Source organism: Schistocerca serialis, chromosome 9, assembly GCF_023864345.2.
Source record: "Schistocerca serialis cubense isolate TAMUIC-IGC-003099 chromosome 9, iqSchSeri2.2, whole genome shotgun sequence".
NCBI classification, from domain to species: Eukaryota; Metazoa; Arthropoda; class Insecta; order Orthoptera; family Acrididae; genus Schistocerca; species Schistocerca serialis.
The window spans coordinates 301,616,280-301,635,877 of NC_064646.1; positions in this window are offsets into that span (position 1 = coordinate 301,616,280).

The window sequence follows — 19,598 nt, forward strand, 5'->3', positions numbered from 1 at the left end:
ATCATCACAGACCACAAACCTTTGACATCGCTTTTTCATCCGACCAAGCCTGTACCTCCACGTACAGCGCAGAAATTCATTCGCTGGTCTATTTTCCTCTCGCAGTACCGCTACGATATCTTGTATCGGTCCACTGCTAAGCACGGAAACGCTGATGCGTTGTCCCGTTTGCCTGTTGCTGAGGATAAAGCATTCGATTCTTCCGAACTTGCTTGCATGTTCATTGATTCGGAAACCGATGACGTGGTCGAATCGTTTCCGATTGATTTTCGTCGTGTCGCTACAGCCACAGCTGCTGACCCTGTCCTTGCTACTGTTTTACGTTTTGTTGCTACGCAATGGCCTTTGTCAAAGTCTCGGATTGAGGATCCGTTGGTTCACCGATTTTTTGCTCACAAGGAGAGACTTTTTGTTCGACGTGGTGTTTTGTTGTTGCGTTCTGATAATGATCAGTCCAGAGTCGTGGTCCCACGTTCGTTACAGTCCTCTGTTTTACGGCTTCTTCACCAAGGACATTGGGGTATAGTGCGAACGAAACAACTTGCTCGTCAGCACTGTACTTGGTTCGGAATCGATGCTGCGATTACGAATATGTGTTCTTCGTGCCCGGCGTGTGCCGAACAACAATCCGCACCGCCGCGGAAAGTCTTTGCGTGGCCAAAAGCCACTTCCCCTTGGCAACGCTTGCACATTGATTTTGCTGGTCCATTCTGGAATGCTCGATGGTTGGTTCTGGTCGACGCCTTCAGTAATTTTCCTTTTGTTGTCCGGATGTCTTCCACGACGTCCTCCGCCACCATCCAAGCGTTGTCTGCTATCTTTTGCATTGAAGGTCTTCCGCAGACTATTGTTTCCGACAATGGCCCACAATTCATGTCCGCAGAATTTCAGTCATTCTGCCAGGCCAATGGTATTCAACATCTGACATCCGCGCCGTTTTCGCCTCAGTCCAACGGTGCCGCTGAACGATTGGTCCGGACTTTCAAGTCACAGATGTTGAAATTGAAAGAGTCGCATTCTCGGGAGGACGCATTGTTGCTCTTTTTGTCTTCGTATCGCTCTCAGCCCCGAGATGGTCGCTCGCCGGCGGAGTTGCTCCACGGTCGTCCTCATCGCACCTTGATGTCTTTGCTGCATCCGCCGCATCAGGTTCCTGTGCAGCGGCAGACTCCTGCTTTTGCTCCAGGCGACGTTGTGTTTTATCGCAACTATCGAGGTTCACGGCGTTGGCTCGCAGGGCGCATTCTTCGCTGCCTCGGCCGCGCGATGTATTTGGTTTTGGGGGCCTCTGGTGAGGTGCGTCGGCATCTCAATCAGCTGCGCCTCTGTCGTCGCTCGGGTTCTGCCGCTCCCCGTCTGCTTTCAGCGACGGTGCCGTCCGGTCAGCGCCCTGGGGACCCATCTACTGGCTCGCCTCATCCCCAGGTGTTACCGACGATGCCTTCCATTTTGCCCCATGGCGACGCGCCGCCGCCGCCGCAGCAGCAGCAGCCGCCGCCGCCGCCGCTTGTTCTCCCGCCGGCGCCGCCCGCATTCGACGCTTCGTTGCAGCCGCCAAGCGCCTCCCAGGGTCACGCGCCGCCGATCGCTTCCCGTGACCAGCTGTCCTCCGCCATGGAACTCCCGCCCGCTCCGGACCACATGACGTCATCGCGCGTCGGTTACCCCGACGCAATGGAGGTTGATCCTTCGGTCACTCCTGTCTCTTTACGGGCGCATACACCGCATGTTGACGTGCACCCTGGACTAGTTTTTCAGGCGTTTCCTAGCTCCCCTCGGACCGTATGGCCGGGTGCGGGTGGCACAGCCTCGCCTGTTGTTAGGCTCCCCACCTCATCGTATACGTCAACATGTGGTCCTCCCCACGGCGGGCGGAAGCCTTATCTCACGACCGTTCGCCGATTTGCGGGGGAGGAATGTGGTGTCACCGCCAGACACCACACTTGCTAGGTGGTAGCTTAAATCGGCCGCGGTCCATGTAGTACATGTCGGACCCGCGTGTCGCCACTGTGATCGCAGACCTAGCGCCACCACCAAGGCAGGTCTCGTGATACGAGAGAGCACTCGCCCAGTTGTACGAGAACCTAGCTACCGCCCAGTTGTACGAGGACCTAGCTACCGACCAGTTGTACGAGAACCTAGCTACCGCCCAGTTGTACGAGAACCTAGCTACCGCCCAGTTGTACGAGTATTCAAGAGAGATGTATTCCCAGGACTAATAAAAAGATAAGTAATAAGCATCTACATACTTTTCTTCTTATTCATTTATAAGTTCTCATGTTCCAGACTTCACGCCCGTCTGCTTTAGCCGTGCGTGCCCTATCGGCTACAGCGTTAGTGTAGCTTGTATTTTCAGCCATCTAAACTTCACGGTGTCGGCCCAGATACCGACACAACATTTATTGGCGACGAGCAAAAGAGTTTGTATTAATTCGTTTACAACATTGGCGACGGATTAAAATTTTCTTTGTGATTGCTTACATTTAATTGTGTCATGGCTTCGCCACATTCTCCAGATGTACTGTCCGAATTTTATCGCTTGCAGAATCAGCAGACGCAGGCGTTACTGGATGCCCTTGGACAGCTCGTCCAGGGTCAACGTACCATTCAAACCGATGCGGCCGCCGCCGCTTCTTCGCTACCGCTGCCACTAAACGCTGTTGCACCTCCCTTTCGACCATACGTGGCAGCCGATGAGACCTGGCACGAGTGGTCGCGCCAGTTCAACTTTCACCTCGCTGCCTACAGAATTCAAGGTAATGAGCGGCAGCCGTTTTTGCTTTCTTGTGTCGGTGTGTCCACATACCGTGTGATAGTGAAATTGTTTCCCCGACGAGACGTGGCCTATTGAGAACGCATTGTATATAGCGCGATGTAGCCGCCTGCGTTGGTCGGGTTCCTGTGACTGTCGTGTCAATACGGGACCGATGGGCTCAGGAAGAGTATACTCAACATCTCAACAGCATCACGTAATTAGCACTCAATTAGTGCCATGCCACGGTTCGCGCGGCTCCCCTGACAGAGGTTCGAGTCCTCCCTCGGGTATGGATGTATGTATTGTCCTTAGCGTAAGTTGGTTTAAGTTAAGTTAAGTAGTGTGTATGCCTAGGGACCAATGACCTCAGCAGCATGGTAACATAGGAACTTGACACAAATTTCCAAAAATTTGCTCAGGTCATTTGCATGAATAAGAAATAGGGTTAGACCCAAAATTGAACTCTATGAATCACCCTATGTGGTTCCTCCCCAGTCACTAAAATTTTCTACCCTTCCGATATTGTCTGAATTTTTCAGCACAACCTTTCCCAGCCCATATGTTAAGTATTATTCAAATCATCGGAGTGCAAAGTCATCAATTCCATAAAACTTGAGTTTTTCTAAGGGAGTAACATGATATACACAATCAAATCCCTCTAAAAACCCACAGAAAATGCAGAATATCCGTATTTTATTACTAAAGGCTTGTACTATTTGATGAAGTAATGTAAAACTAGCATTCTCAGTCGAGTAACCTTCTGGAATCCAAACTGTGATACGCTAAGTAAATTATTTCCACTTAAGTTTCTACATCTACATCTACCTCCATACTCCGCAAGCCAACTGATGGTGTATGGCGGAGGGTACCTTGAGTACCTCTATCGGTTCTCCCTCCTATTGCAGTGTCGTATTGTTTGTGGAAAGAAAGATTGTTGGTATGCCTCTGTGTGGGCTCTAATCTCTTTGATTTTATCCTCATGGTCTCTTCGCGAGATATACGTAGGAGGGAGCAATATACTGCTTGAAGGTATGTTCTCGAAACTTCAACAAAAGCCCGTACCGAGCTACTGAGCGTCTCTCTTGCAGACTCTTCCACTGGAGTTTATCTATCATCTTCGTAACGCTTTCGCGGTTACTAAATGATCCTGTAACGAAGCGCGCTGCACTCCGTAGGATCTTCTCTATCTCTTCTATCAACCCTATCTGTTACGGATCCGACACCGGTGAGCAGTATTCAAGCAGTGCGCGAACAAGTGTACTGTAACCTACTTCCTTTGTTTTCGGACTGCATTTCCTTAGGATTCTACCAATGAATCTCAGTCTGGCACCTGTTTTATCGTCGATTAATTTTATACGGTCATTCCATTTTAAATCACTCCTAATGCCTACTCCCAGATAATTTCTGTAATTAACAGCTTCCAGTGAATGACCTGCTATATTGTAGCTAAATGATAAAAAATATTTCTTTCTATGTATTCGTAACACATTACACTTGGCTACACTGAGATTCAATTGCCATTCCCTGCACCATGCGTCACTTCGTTGCAGAACCTCCTGCGTATCAGTACAATTTTCCATTGTTACAACCCCTCGATATACTATAGCATCATCCGCAAAAAGCCTCAGTGAACTTCCGATGTTATCCACAAGGTCATTTATATATACTGTGAGTAGCAACGGTCCCACGAAACTCCCCTGCGGCACACTTTAAATCATTCTCATTTCGGAAGACTTCTCTCCATTGAGAATGACATGCTGCCTTCTATTATCTAGGAACTCTTCAATCCAATCACACAATTGGTCTGATAGTCCATATGCTCTTACTTTGTTACTTAAACGACTGCGGGGAACTGTATAAAACGCCTTGCGGAAGTCAAGAAACACGGCATCTACCTGGGAACCCGTGTCTATGGCCCTCTTAGTCATGTGGACCAACAGCGCGAGCTGAGTTTCACACCATCGTCTTTTTCGAAACCCATGCTGATTCCTACAGAGTAGATTTCTGGTCCCCAGGAAAGTCATTACACTCGAACATAATACGTGTTTCAAAATTCTACAACTGATCGATGTTAGAGATATAGGTCAATAGTTCAGCACATCTGTTCGACGTCCCTTCTTGAAAACGGGGATTAGCTGTGCCCTTTTCCAATCTTTTTGGAACGCTACGCTCTTCTAGAGACCTACGCTACACCGCTGCAAGAAGGGGGGCAAGTTCCTTCACGTACTGTGTAAAATCAAACTGGTATCCCATCAGGTCCAGCGGCCTTTCCTCTTTTGAGCGATTGTAACTGTTTTTCTATCCCTCTGTCATCTATTTCGATATCTACCATTGTGTCATCTGTGCGACAGTCTAGAGAAGGAACTACAGTGCCGTCTGAGAGTACCCTTGGACTGCAGACGATTGTCTGAGCGACCTGTCGATATGACGTTCCTCCTTAGATCACGCCACTCACCCAACTTTTCTCAAAATTCGAAAGGCGCGATGAGCTGCACTGGCACGTCAATAGAGAAGCAATAACGGCAGAAATAGTCGATCCGGACACCTCGGTGCCTTCAAACCCTGACCAGTCATTGGATGGCACCTGAGCAACAGATCCATCAGGGACATTTCAGCCCTTGTACAGCCGCTCAAGAAGGCTGTTGGTAGTGTTGTTGTGAAGTGGGAATGCAAAGAAACAACCAAACCAAGATTAAACAGACTTAATGTACTGTTAGACAGGGACCACCGAACTTTTTGAAGAGTCATTGTTAAAAAAGATCTCATGAAAAGCAGGGATGGGATCACTTGTGAGCTCTCAGGTGTTACCAGCAGTCCTACCACCACGATGACAGCGCGTATGGAGTTAAAAGGTGCCGCGCTTGATTAGCCGAGCGGTGTAGGGCGCTGCAGTCATAGACTGTGCGGCTGGTCCCGGCGGAGGTTCGAGTCCTCCCTCGGGCATGGTTGTGTGTGTTTGTCCGTAGGATAATTTATGTTAAGTAGTGTGTAAGCTTAGGGACTGATGACCTTAGCAGTTAAGTCCAATAAGCTTTCACACCCATTTGAACCAGTTTAAAGGTAGTCGTACAGCTCCTCATAAGCCACATATTTCTGTAGTCAATACTAAGTGATGTTTGAGGTAGTGTGAACAGCGAAGCCAGTGGATAGCGAATGACTTTAAACAACTGATTTGGACACATGAATCACATTGCACCTTGTGGGAATCCGATGGGAAGGTTTGGGTTTTGGCAAATTCCTGCATAGCGGTAGCTGGCATTATGTGTATCACCAACAATGAAGTATAGAAGAGGTGGTGTTCTGGTATGGAGTACATTTCGTGGTTGCGGTGTGGTGCCCTCGTTACACTTACGGAAGCACTAAATGCGGAAGGGTATTAACTCGTTTTATAGAACTGTATACTGTGTACAGCGAAGCAGCTGTGCGAACGTGTGGATTGTTTGTATCAGCATGAAAATGTACGGTCTCATATAGCAGCGTGTGTAAGACAATTGTTTGTGGACAGTATGATTCATGAAATAGACAGGGCTGTCCAGAGGCCCGGCCTGAACCTAATGGAACGCCTTTGAAATGAGTTAGAACGCCAACATCGCTCCAGAGTCCACAGTCCATCATCACTAACCTGTCTAGTTCCGGTTCTTGAGGAAAACAGTGCTGCCACTCCTTCATAGACGTTCAGACACCTCACTGAAACCATAACCAGCACAGTTCAAGCCGTCATGAAGCCGAAGTGTGTACACATTTCATATTCATCTTCACTAACAAGTGTTCGGATTCTTTTGGTCGTATAGTATGCAGGCTGCCCCAGGAGGAAGCGCAATATTCAGGGGAATCACAGGAACGATCATCCGTAGCAAAATGCATAATAAACATGGGCTCTAAGATGCGTACAGTAACAGTAACAGCTATGACAACTTCTTCATCTTATGATACTGCGAAAAAATTTTCTTCAATTGCAAACTGTTGGCGTTCAACATATTGGATGAAGGTAGTACCACGCACCCAAAGTGGTATAGTAAAATCGGGCAAATACGTAACTTAAAGGCTATGAGTGCCTGTTCAGTAGAGGAAATTTGTTCCACAGCAGCGAAGATGAAGTGCTCATAGCTATTAACGTATGCAGTTTAGAGCCCATGAGCACTGGACTATTTATCTTGTTTTTTTTTGTTTTTTTTTGCATTCTACCGCCTCTCAAAATACAGGAACCAAAGAGCATGCAGTAGAAGCGATGGTTTTTTTTTCACAGTATTGAAAACGTAGAAGTATTCATTTCTCTTGGACTATGCATTTTAGAACCCATGTTTACTAGACATTTTTGCTTCGAATGTCGTTCCTGCTATATCCCTGAATATTGAGCGTTTCTCCTGGAACAGCCGACCACTCCGGCCGAGCGGTTCTAGGCGCTTCAGTCCGGAACCGCACTACTGCTACGGTCGCAGGTTCTAATCCAGAATCGGACATGGATGTGTGTTATGTCCTTAGGTTAGTTAGGTTTAAGTAGTTCTAAGTCTGGTGAACTGATGACCTCAGATGTTAAGTCCCGTAGTGGTTAGAGCCATTTGAACCATTTGAACCTCCTGGAACACTCCGTATAACACTCAGGGAAAGACGCATGGTTCTTATACTCCACAGCCTGGAAGGCTTCAGTAGTACTATCTAGTACTTTCCGCCGGTAAAGGCATTTCATACCGGCAATAATTTGTCTGCACTAAACCTTCCTCAGTTTTCAAACCATGTCGTTTCGAATTTCATCCTTTGTGTAATGCTGCAGCACTCCACACCAGATACTTGCGGTTTTCTATACAATTTATTCGCCTTTAGTCCTCAGCTCGTGGTCGTGCGGTAGCTTTCTCGCTTCCTGCGTCCGGGTGCCCGGGTTCGATTCCCGGCGCGGTCAGGGATTTTCTCTGCCTCGTGATGACTGGGTGTTGTGTGATGTCCTTAGGTTAGTTAGGTTTAAGTAGTTCTAAGTTCTAGGGGACTGATGACCATAGATGTTAAATCCCATAGCGCTCAGAGCCATTTGAACCATTTATTCGCCTTTCGCTTATGTTTTCCAGCCGAATTCTGCGTGGTCATGTTCTGAGCTCCCACAATACCGTTAACCACTGGCGCAGTTCTGCAATGCAGCTAACACTACCGTTTTGTAAGTACGACCGCAGTCATTTTTTTCCTCGCATCATCTCTCGATCCTCTCTATTCGTCTACCCTCCGCGTCTCCCGGGTGAAACAATTTTTCAGCGCGACAGCCGCCGGGCAGAGTGATGGCTGCTGAGGGGTCCGCCTGATCGCTTTGTTTTCTTTCGCGGCACTCCTGGTGCGCTCTGTCACGCGTTTGACAGTTTCCGCAAAACTGGCGGCGTTGCGTCCGTATGACGTAAATCACTGTGGCAAGCGTTATTATTATTTTGCATCTCTCACTCTCCCTCACCCCCCCTTTTATGTTTTGTTCCAAACGCCGAGCGTTCTGTTCGCTATTCGGCTTCAATTTTTTTTCCCGTTGTCGTCACCGTCGCCAATCGCGCCTGTTTGTTATGTATTTCCTGCCGTAGCCCGCTCTTTCCGTACCCGCGCCACTGAATAACAGATTTTAGATTACGCGCCACCCGCTGTTCGGAAGCGGATGCGTCGAAATCCGCTCCAAAGCGCGCGCAACTATTCACTTAGCGCAATTCGTCAGCTGATAACGCTGCTGCTATTATAATTCTATAAACACCCTGATTACGGCTTTTAATTTGAATCGACAAGCCGATAAATTATATGCGCCGTCCGATTTATAACATCACATACACACACACAGGAACACGAACGCAAATACACAGCGACGGCAACGGCTGTGGCGGTCAATTCCAATTTAGCGCTATCTCGCGGTATCGGTGGAATTTACGAATAAAATAACTAAACGAACGTGCTTTCAGTTAATTTATGCGCACCGCCAAATGAGTTGTACAGCCACAGAACGGGACGTCCGCCTGGTTTTTTAATCAGCTTTCGGTCATATCAATTTACAAGCTGGCTAGCGTGAAACAGCCGTATGTTGGTAACGAGTGCATCCAAGCGAAAAATTTCTTTGTATGGATCTACTTGGAAACATTACATAAACAATACATAATATATGGGGCACAATGCCAAATTATCCGGTACCGTTTTTAAATTTAAATTTCCAGTAAATGGGAAATCTCTAAATAATGGAAAATACGCTACACTACTGTAAGGGGACATTTAAGTACTACACTTCCGAACGTTTTCTCATTCTGTAATAGTTAAACAAAGAATTGAAAAGTATAATTTTTACCTCCGAAAATGTGGTTCCTAATTTCGGGTTTTCGGGTTGCCATATAAATAAACACTAAATTTAATGAATTAGTAATATAGCCTTTATTGGCACCAAATGTTTCTTTGGAAGGTAAAGAGTCCTGCAGAACTGTCGGCTACTCTGGGGACGTTTCAGTCATAACAAGAAAAATGCTCGGCTTTTGTCGTTTTTGACACAGAAGTCACATTTAAAAAACGTTCCAGGTATCATCGTCCACTCCTGCACAGAGGTCGTAACACCTGCGAAGGCAACCGACGCACTTAATCCAGATCTCTTTAGAGGTATCAGTCGATAACAGTTAGTCACAGTTAATGCGCTGCTGGTCCTCTTCATATTCGGATGATGCGTCTTTCAACATAGTTTCATCAACACTTGAATCTGAGTTTTCTTCACCATGATCCTGCTGCTTTTTGACTCTGTGGTTCTTTCTAAAGAAAAGCTTTCTCTTTGTAACCTCAGATGTTGATCTATCAGACGCATCAAACGAAGCTCCTGGAATACGTTTTGCTATAGGTTATGTCTCCCTATCGTCTTGGTACTTGCTTTCTATCTCCCTTTATCCAGGTACTCGTTTTTAGAGTGTGATAACGTTAATAATACTGCTTTACATGCTCTTGGTGTTGGTTTTTATGGTGAAAGTGCAGGAGGTGGGCTACTTTGAAAAGTAGAAGCCACTGTTTCGTGCATGCTATGAACAGCAGACAATGGCCCTGACGTTGCTTCTGAGGTCTTATCGCATTTGCTACTGATTTCTGAGGAGTAAAATCCATATATTGAGAAACCAGAGAGTCACAAGGAGGGACCCCATAATGTTTGAAAATATGTGTAGCCACTTCCATTGTTGCGACTCTGCAGCACGCCCACCCCATGAATGGCCTAACGTCTTTGTCTCTCAAACACTGGAAAGGTAGCATCTGGAATAAATACCGGATCATCTGTTTGTATAAACTGACGCAGAATTTCGGGTATCCCGAAATAGTGCAACCTACACTACTTGATCAAAAGTATCCGGACACCCGCAAAAACATACGTTTTTCATATTAGGTGCATTGTGCTGCCACCTACTGTCAGGTACTCCATATCAGCGACCTCAGTAGTCTTAGACATCTTGAGAGAGCAGAATAGGACGCTCCTCGCAACTCGAGGACTTCGAACGTGGTCAGGTGATTGGGTGTCAGTTTTGTCATACGTCCGTAAGCGAAAATTCCACACTCCTAAACATCCATAGGTCGGTCGCAGGTTCGAATCCTGCCTCGGGCATGGATGTGTGTGATGTCCTTAGGTTAGTTAGGTTTAAGTACTTCTAAGTCTAGGGGACTAATGACCTCAGATGTTAAATCCCATAGTGCTCAGAGCCATTTGAACCATCCCTAGGTCCACTGTTTACGATTTAATATTGAAGTGGAAACGTGAAGGGACACGTACAGCACAAAAACGTACAGGCCGGTCTCGTCTGTTGATTGACAAAGACCGCCGACAGTTGAAGAGGGACGGAATGTGTAATAGGCATAAATCTATCCAGACCATCACGCAGGAATTCCAAACTGCCTCAGGATCCACTGCACGTATAATGACAGTCGAGAGGTGAGGAAACTTGGATCTCATTGTCGAGCGGCTGCACATAAAATGCCAAACGAAGCCTTGCTTGGTGTACAGAGCATAAACATTGGACGAGTGAATAGTGGAAACACGTTGTGTGGAGTAACGAATCATGGTACACAATGTGGCGATGCTATGACAGGATGTGGGTACGGCGAATGCTCGGCGAACGTCATCTGCCAGCGTGTGTAGTGCCACCAGTAAAATTCGGAGGCGGTGGTGTTATGGTGTGGTCGTGTTTTGTGTGACACTATCGCAGCATAGGCATACATTGATGTTTTAAGCGCTTTCTTGCTTCCCACTGTTGAAGAGAAATTCGGGGGATGGCGATTGCATCTTTCAACACTATAAAGCACCTGTTAATGCACGGCCCGTGGCGGAGTGGCTACAAGACAGTAACATTCACGTAATGGACTGGTCTGCACAGAGTCCTGACCTGAATCTTATAGAACACCTTTGGGATGTTTTGGAAAGCCGACTTCGTGCCAGGCCTCACCGACCGACATCAATACTTCTCCTCAGTGCAGCACTCCGTGAAGAATGGGTTGCCATTCCCCAAAAACCTTGCAAGACGTGACTGAACCTATGCCTGCGAGAGTAGAAGCTGTCATCAAGGTCAAGGGTGGCTCTGAGCACTATGGGACTTAACATCTATGGTCATCAGTCCTCTAGAACTTAGAACTACTTAAACCTAACTAACCTAAGGACATCACACAACACCCAGTCATCACGAGGCAGAGAAAATCCCTGAGCCTGCCGGGAATCGAACCCGGGAACCCGGGCGTGGGAAGCGAGAACGATACCGCACGACCACGAGCTGTGGACGTTAAGGGTGGGCCAACACCATATTGTATTCCAGCATTACCGATGAACGGCGCCACGAACTTGTAAGTTATTTTCAGCCAGTTGTCCGGATTCTTTTGATCACGTAATGTATTACTACCCTCTATTAGGGACCATCCCTTACTTCTACTTAGATATAACGTAACCCTTAAGTGAACTGTGGACGACATGTTTCATCAATTAGATAAGAAAGAGAGTTCTTCAAACTACTGTGTCATACGAAATACTTTAGAAGAATGTCTTTCCTGGATTGTGGAGGGACGTCCAACTGAAATGTGTAGAAATGTTTATTTTGACAACAATCCAAAGTCAGATGTGGAGAACAAAACGTTAAACTACGGGCGACAAAACCACAATGGTATATCAGAATAACCATCGCCACTGGTTGTCGGAACGAGCTACGGATTGCAGCAACATGCAAGGGAGATATTCAGCTACTCAGAATTAGGCAACCACCCGAAATAAGGGAACTGTAAAGAGATAGCAAAAAACATTACGATATTTCAAGGAATGGGGGAGTCGTGGGGGAGCAACGAATTGAGAGAAGGAACGAATTGAGGACTGTAAAATTTGGCTGGATACGTCTTCCATTGGAATTACAGAGCATTGGAAATAGAGGTACGAACCAGCTACAGTTTCTTTCCAGTCATTTGAAAGAGTGCTTTATGAATTCCTTATTAATTCATGCGAGAAGTTGGCAGGTTGTGTACTGTGAGTTGATAGTGTCATATGACACGCTCAACTACCTATTTATCTATCTAATTATCTATCTCCATGTATCATTATTTATTTAGCGCCCATATGGTAACATCGTCTTCTTAACTTGAGGGTACTTTCAATAGCCACCCAGATACACTCATGAGTGGTCAGAAAAATTATTGTATTCACCCTACATTTAAGCTAGTAACGATAAACTGTAAGCAGCTAGATGTATGTATAGCGGTGATGACCACATTAAATTTACATTTTCTCCTGAACAGACGAGTTGCATCCGCTTTCTTTTCCCAGTGGCAACTATTACTTAATACATTGTTCCTCTAATGCTAGATAACTTTTTGTGCAACAGGTTTCCTCCAGAGAACTATACCAGTTGCATGTTTTCTGATTGCCGGCCGCGGTGGTCTAGCGGTTCAGGCGCTCAGTCCGGAACCGCGCGACTGCTACGGTCGCAGGTTCGAATCCTGCCTCGGGCATGGATGTGTGTGATGTCCATAGGTTAGTTAGGTTTAAGTAGTTCTAAGTTCTAGGGGACTGATGACCTTAGAAGTTAAGTCCCATAGTGCTCAGAGCCATTTGAACCATTTTTGAAGGGTAATTGTAGAATTTTGAGTGTGACCGAGAACACTCCCGCAGCCAATGAAAAATCACTTCGTGCTTGGCAATGTCTGTACCTGTTCGCTGGCAACCGTTGTGTCACCAGAGTTGCTGATATCTCCTGGGCGTACAACCACTGACAGGTCTCGTAAACTGAAATACGGTCAAGAAAGTGGTTTCCTAACCACATGCTCCTCCATATCTGCATCCAGTGACGCCTGTTGGATGAGAATGACACAGTGGCTGGTCGGTACAGTTAGGCCGTCTTCGCCTGTTTAGCCGGAGTTCACGTTTTCAGTACTACCACTGAACTGACCAAACAGATGTCAACTGGAATCCAACACACAGATGAATCAACAAATGGCAAGTCAGGTGCAGAAGAACGACGACTTGTGCACATTGTGAATAAGAGATTGAACTCTAATAATGTGCTACTAGTGTCTAAAACGATTCACAGCTTCCCAAAAGCTCTTCTGAAATCACGGACAGGTGTCTCAGCGCGGCTTCTCTGCGATTAGAACATTGCTGGCAAGGTTCAGTCTGCTTTCAGTAAAGATTTTATGAAGGCTGCATAAACCATTTCTTCTAAGCACTTCATCATCCGAAACGTGATCGCGATTACTGAGTTTCAAAATTCGCCTCTAGCTTTGGCGAAAGACGAAGGTGTTAAATCATATAAATGGCAACGAGGAGCTGAATAGAATCGAGGAAGAATTAAATTTATGAAACAACTTGATGGAAGTTGGGCACATCTTGAGGCATCAAGGAATCATCAGTTTGGTAAATGAGGGAAGTTTGGCGGCAGATGTCGTAGTGAGAAATCAAGTTCTGACATCAGTAAACTCTGTGTGAACTGGTCTTAGATAAATTGGCACCGACCGAGCGCCGTGTCATCTTCAGCCGACTGGCGTCATCAGATGCCGATATGGAGGAGTGTAAGCTCAGCACACCGCTCTAGGTAGGTAGGTGGTAAGTTACTATGGGACCAAATTGCTGAGAGCACCGGTCCCTAGGCTTACATAATACTTAATCTAAATTAAACTGAATTATTGTAAGGACAACACACACTCCCATGCCCGAGGGAAGACTCGAACCTCCAACAGGGGAGTCGCACGAACTGTGGCAAGGTGCCTCGGACCACCAGGCTACCCCACGTTGCCACACTGCTCTCCCAGTCATTGTCAGTATTCGTGACCTGGAACCGATACAACCCGGACAAGCAGCTCCTCAGTTCCCATCACGAGGCTGAGTGCAGCCTGGTAGATCAACAGTGCACTGCAGCACGGATGGTCACCCATCCAAGTGCCAACCACTTCCGACAGTTCTTAACTTCGGTGATCTGACAGGAATTGACGTATCCACTGCTGGATTGCCGTTGACCTTTGACTACAGTAAGCAGATTAAAATGGATGCAGATTTTAAGAGTTATGACCGACATTGGTACTCACACTGAACTTGTATTCAGGAGGACAACGTTTCAAATGTGTATCTTTCCGCCTAGATTTAGGTCATCCACGATTACCGTACGCCACTGAAGGCACAGGCTAGGATGGTTCCTTTGACAGGGCACAGCCGACTTACACCACTGGCAACCCCCAATCAGAGCTTGTGCACTGTCTCTAATGTCCTCGCTATCACTGGGACACTAAAACCTAACATTCTCTTCTTCCTTTCTTAGTATTTATGCAAAGAAAAAAAGGCTTTCACAGGGCAGACTATCTCAAAGGTCTGCATTGTGCCAGTTTTTGGACTGCAGACCACATCAACAACAGCTGAGAAAAGAGATGATCAGAAAGACTGAAAAATGTGACAAACGCTATCTAAGACTTTCTCTTCAAATTCCGACCACCAAAAGTGAGTTTCGCTTTTTGACTTACGACAACAACTATAACATTTTGCAGTAATATTGATATTTGCCTTGTGATCTAAGTATAAATGTAATGGCCACTGCTATAGCAGTGATTTCTTGAGCGTCACCTCAGACGCTTGTTAGTCCCTTCATCATATGAATCATGAAGTCACAAGAATTCAATCAAACTATGAAGAAACTGTGTATGATTTCATGAGCGAGTTCTAGAACATTCAAGAGCATGATAATGAAATATGCACATAATAATGTCGTTATTAATATTATTGGTATTGTCATAACTTCCAATCCATGTTGTTATGGTATGTGAGTGGAAATAAATTTTAATTCCATTCTTCTTATTTTTCTTATTATGAGTTTTTGTTTTTTCTTTCTGAGGATAATTGACTGTGTGAGCTTCCTGTTAACACAAGATAATTATCAGACAGTGGGTTATTTACTACAAAGTATGTTTTCTTTCCCATCTGCTTCCAGTAATATCGTGTTTCATTAGAAAAACTAAAATTTCAATTACGAGGGGCGTTCAGAAAGTAAGCTCCGATCGGTTGCGAAATCGAAACGACTATGAAAATCCGATAAAGTTTTGCACAGATGTGTTGGGTAGTGTCTCTAGTATAACCCCAGTTAACATCACGTCGCTCTTCTCATTTCTGAGCTCGCAGTGAGTGCGTAAAGATGTCTAGAAAATAGTGTCTGCCGCCAAGTACGAGGGCCTGGTGAGAAATTTCGCCTGAAGCTATGCAGCTAACATTACATAACTGTCGTGCTGTTTCTTCTTCAAGACAATTCTCAGCCGCTTTCTGCAGGGGCAATGAAGATGCTCCTGCATCGTTTTCAAATGGAAATGTGAAATTACCCACAATACAGTCCGCAGTTGTCTCCCCCTGAGTTTCATCTCTGGTCACATGAACCGCTGTCTTTGAAGACAACATTTTGGCACTGACAACGAGGTGTAGGCCAGCGTGGAGAATTGGCGGAAAGCACTGGCGGCTGCCTTCTATGATGAGGCTATTGAAAAGTTGGTACAACGCTATGACAAAAGTCTAAGTCAGAACGGCGACTACGTAGAGAAGTAGCTGAAAGGTGTAGCTAATTGTTACAAGTAAAACATTTCTGATTTGCACTGTGGTTTCAATTTGGCAATCAATCGGAGCTTACTTTCTGAACAGGCCTCGTATTTTCTGACAACATAGCAGGATGATAATTGACTGCCGAGGCACCCCTTAGGGAGTGGGGGCTACCCTCCCCAGAATCTGGAATACAGTTTTTGTTCATTATATACTATAACAAATCTCTTAGATATAATAAGTTTTTCGTGTCTCCTATAAGGTTTAGCTTTGTGTCATTAGCCGTCTCCAAATTAACCAACTCATCTGCATAAAAAATGGAAAATGTAGTGTCTTGCCTTCCCTGGATTTTCTGCTGACCATGCTCGACCACTATGCAAGGCAACATTATTAAGCATCAACCAACAGTCTGAAAGCTTGATGGTCGTATATCTTGTTAAAGTAAGAATTTTTGGTGGTTGCAATTCACTGTGTTGAAATGTTTGCATTACAATAGGTAGTTTCAAGTGAGAGTGTCAGTCGCTGCTTTGCAGAAACCGCAGTGCTTGAGGCTTTCAACAATACCTGTAATTTTCTGTTAGCGTCTGTATAAGTAAAATACCGTTTCGACGATGGTGCGTCATGGAGTGGACTCAAGAAACATCAAAAGCGGTAGGGAGCGTTGCTGAACCATTACGTCTGGAATACTTCTCACTTCACACGGAGACTATCCAGAGCTGGCGGCAAAGCAAGTACACCACTTTTTCTTGGTGGAGTTGCAGGTGAGTTCAGTAGGGCAGTCATCAGGTGCACCAGACAAAGAGAGGCATACTCATACCTATGCAAATTTTAGAAACAATGTAGACACAATGAGGATACTATTGGGTTGTGCACTGATGAAGTTACATGCATGGTGTATTGTGTATATGAACTGGGGACCTAGGGACGACGGAGGGGCTTTGTACTGCTGTAGCCCTCAGCGGTTCACAGTCCCACAACAGGCCACATCAGTCGACCCACCCCACATCGCCCGACACCAAACTCAGGGTTATTGTAGACTCCCCTGGGAACCTCTCATACCAGACGAGTGTAACTCCAAACGTTTGCGTGGTAGAGTACGGGTGGTGTGTGTGTGTACGTGGAGACAGTGTTTGCTCAGCCATCGCCAACATAGCGTAACTGAGGCGAATAAGAGGAATCAGACCGCATTCGCCAAGGCAGATGGAAAATCGCCTTAGGAACCATCCACAGGCTGGTTGGCACACCAGACCTCGACACAAATGCACCGGGTGGATTCGTGCCGGGGACTGGCATGCCTTTCCACTCGCGGCCGGCCGAAGTGGCCGTGCGGTTAAAGGCGCTGCAGTCTGGAACCGCAAGACCGCTACGGTCGCAGGTTCGAATCCTGCCTCGGGCATGGATGTTTGTGATGTCCTTAGGTTAGTTAGGTTTAACTAGTTCTATGTTCTAGGGGACTAATGACCTTAGCAGTTGAGTCCCATAGTGCTCAGAGCCATTTGAACCATTTCCACTCGGGAAGCAGCGCGTTAGACCGCGCGGCTAGCCGGGCAGGCCTACATGGAGGGTGCTCTAGGCGAACACACGGATCCCATGTAAACAGTCCCTATTCGAGAATACAACCACTACTTTCCGGAAGCATGATCGCTTGCGAAGTGGCGCAGACCGCCTATTGTTGTTTTTGACTTACTGGCATTTGGTTAGCAATTTTACGGGGAACACATCTTCAGTTTTCACAAAAACAATAAAAGAAATAAAAGAAAAAGTACTATTTGCTACAAACCCTTTTATTGTTTCCTAAAACATTCACCACAAAATATAGAAGTGTTTCGTCATGTGGAAGTCAAATCTGGGTAGTAAATTTTCCTGTTTTGTGTTGCATTCTGAAAATCATTGTTTTGGAAGGATTCAAGAGCTTCTTGATATGACGGAAAAGTTACTGTCCGTACAATTTTCTTCTGACTCAAGGGGACAAAGAGAAATGTTAGGTTGTGGATCAAGTGAATGGGGTAATGTGATTTAAAGTAATGTACTTTCGTGAAAAATTTGCTTTTTGACGTGCTATGAGATAGCTGACATTGATGTGATGTTTTTTGCCATTATTTCGTGAATGGATCGATGAGCTGTGGCGGAAAGATCGTGATGTATGAACAGCTCTACCATGCGGAAGTACAGTCTCCAGTCGCAACTTAATTTTTATTGTTCTTTGCTGTCTAAAAATGTTTTCGTTTGAGACAAGGTGATAAATCAGGCGAATAGGGGCATTCGGACGTAATATGTTTTTCCTGTCTCAAATAATCAATTGATGACCTATTGTACGACATCCGACATTGTCATGATGGTTTTTGCGATTTTTTCTATGACATGTGACACTCAAATTGTTGTATACGAGTCAGCATTAATTGTTGTTTTATCGTTTAGGGGTAATTGGAACGCCCTATCCCGACAATGTTAAATTTAGTGAGTTGGCTTCCTGGTTTTCAGGAACTACTGCAGCCATCGACATGAAACTTTTACAGGACATTAATATGTATGTTCTGAGTCTAGTGAAGTACAGTAATTGCATTTCAACCATTGCTTTCGGGAATACAATATTTTAATTACAAGGTTAATTTTTTTTTACTTTTTTGTACGCTATCGTAAATAATTTTAATTATACATAACATTATACTCTTCTTTTAGTTCAGTAGACTCAGGATATGTATGCTATTACTTCCAGAAAGTCTGAATACTCTACTCGAAGTGGTTTCTGAGATTTAGGGAAAAATGCAACAAGAAATGTAAATTTTCAGAAACGGCTTCTGAAGTTTCAAAAGTCTGTAACTCACCTAATATATGTTTAATTTTTTATTTTTAGTCACTTAGAAGCATCCTGCACAATACTGTATATCATCCTCTTGATCTTTATCCAAATTTTTTCTTCTTTTATTCTTTCTGGACTCCTTAGTGGCCAACAGTGCTGCATACTCTGCTTTATCAATGCGAACCTTGTCCATCTGTTCAAGTTCTCTGACGCAGTTTGCTCCAGGATTAATTCCCACTTGCTATAGAACTTTCACTCTACGAGTGTTGCTATCATTAATAGCAATTAAAGCATCACTGACTTTAGTGTCTTCATTCCACCAAAAACAGTTTTTGCTAAGCGAATCCATATAAGACTACTGAACGACTCATTGAGATTTTGAGTCTGACCATGCAGACACTTCTTCAGTAATTCAGGATTTCTCAGGTCACTGTAAATAGGTTTTGTAATATTCGTGACTGCAGCTGGGATGGAATGTTTATGGCTGCACGAACTCAGTTGACAGCGTCATCACTTGACAGTCTCTGGGAGAAGGTAACCCATACTGCTTGCTTCATTTTCATCAAATCCTCAGTATTATTAATAATGGCCGTCCCATAATGCTGCTGTAATTCATCAATCATATTGTCTGTCAGAAAGTTTCTTGTCTCTCAAACTTTGTTTCAGCTTCCTCAACCTGGTGCCCATCCTCTTCTGGAAATGACCAACACATTCCAGTTTATAACACAGCAGTCCACAGCCTTATATAAAAAAGATTACCGGTTTTATTAGATCTTGAAGTAATTTTAACATTTTCTACCGGTGTCGATTATATTTAAAGAAAACGAAATGTCCTTACATTTCCCATTTAAGCAAAGTAATAGGCGATCATTCCCTTGAAAGTGCTTCACGAACAAACCGTTTTTTCTGGTTTCTGTCTACTTTGGAATAACCACACAGCTGATTCTTGCTTAGCTTCTCACTCGTACGAGCCTACACTTTCTGCTCAGAAGTAGCCGGACACCTACTAGAGCACATTAATATGGGCTGTGCCCACA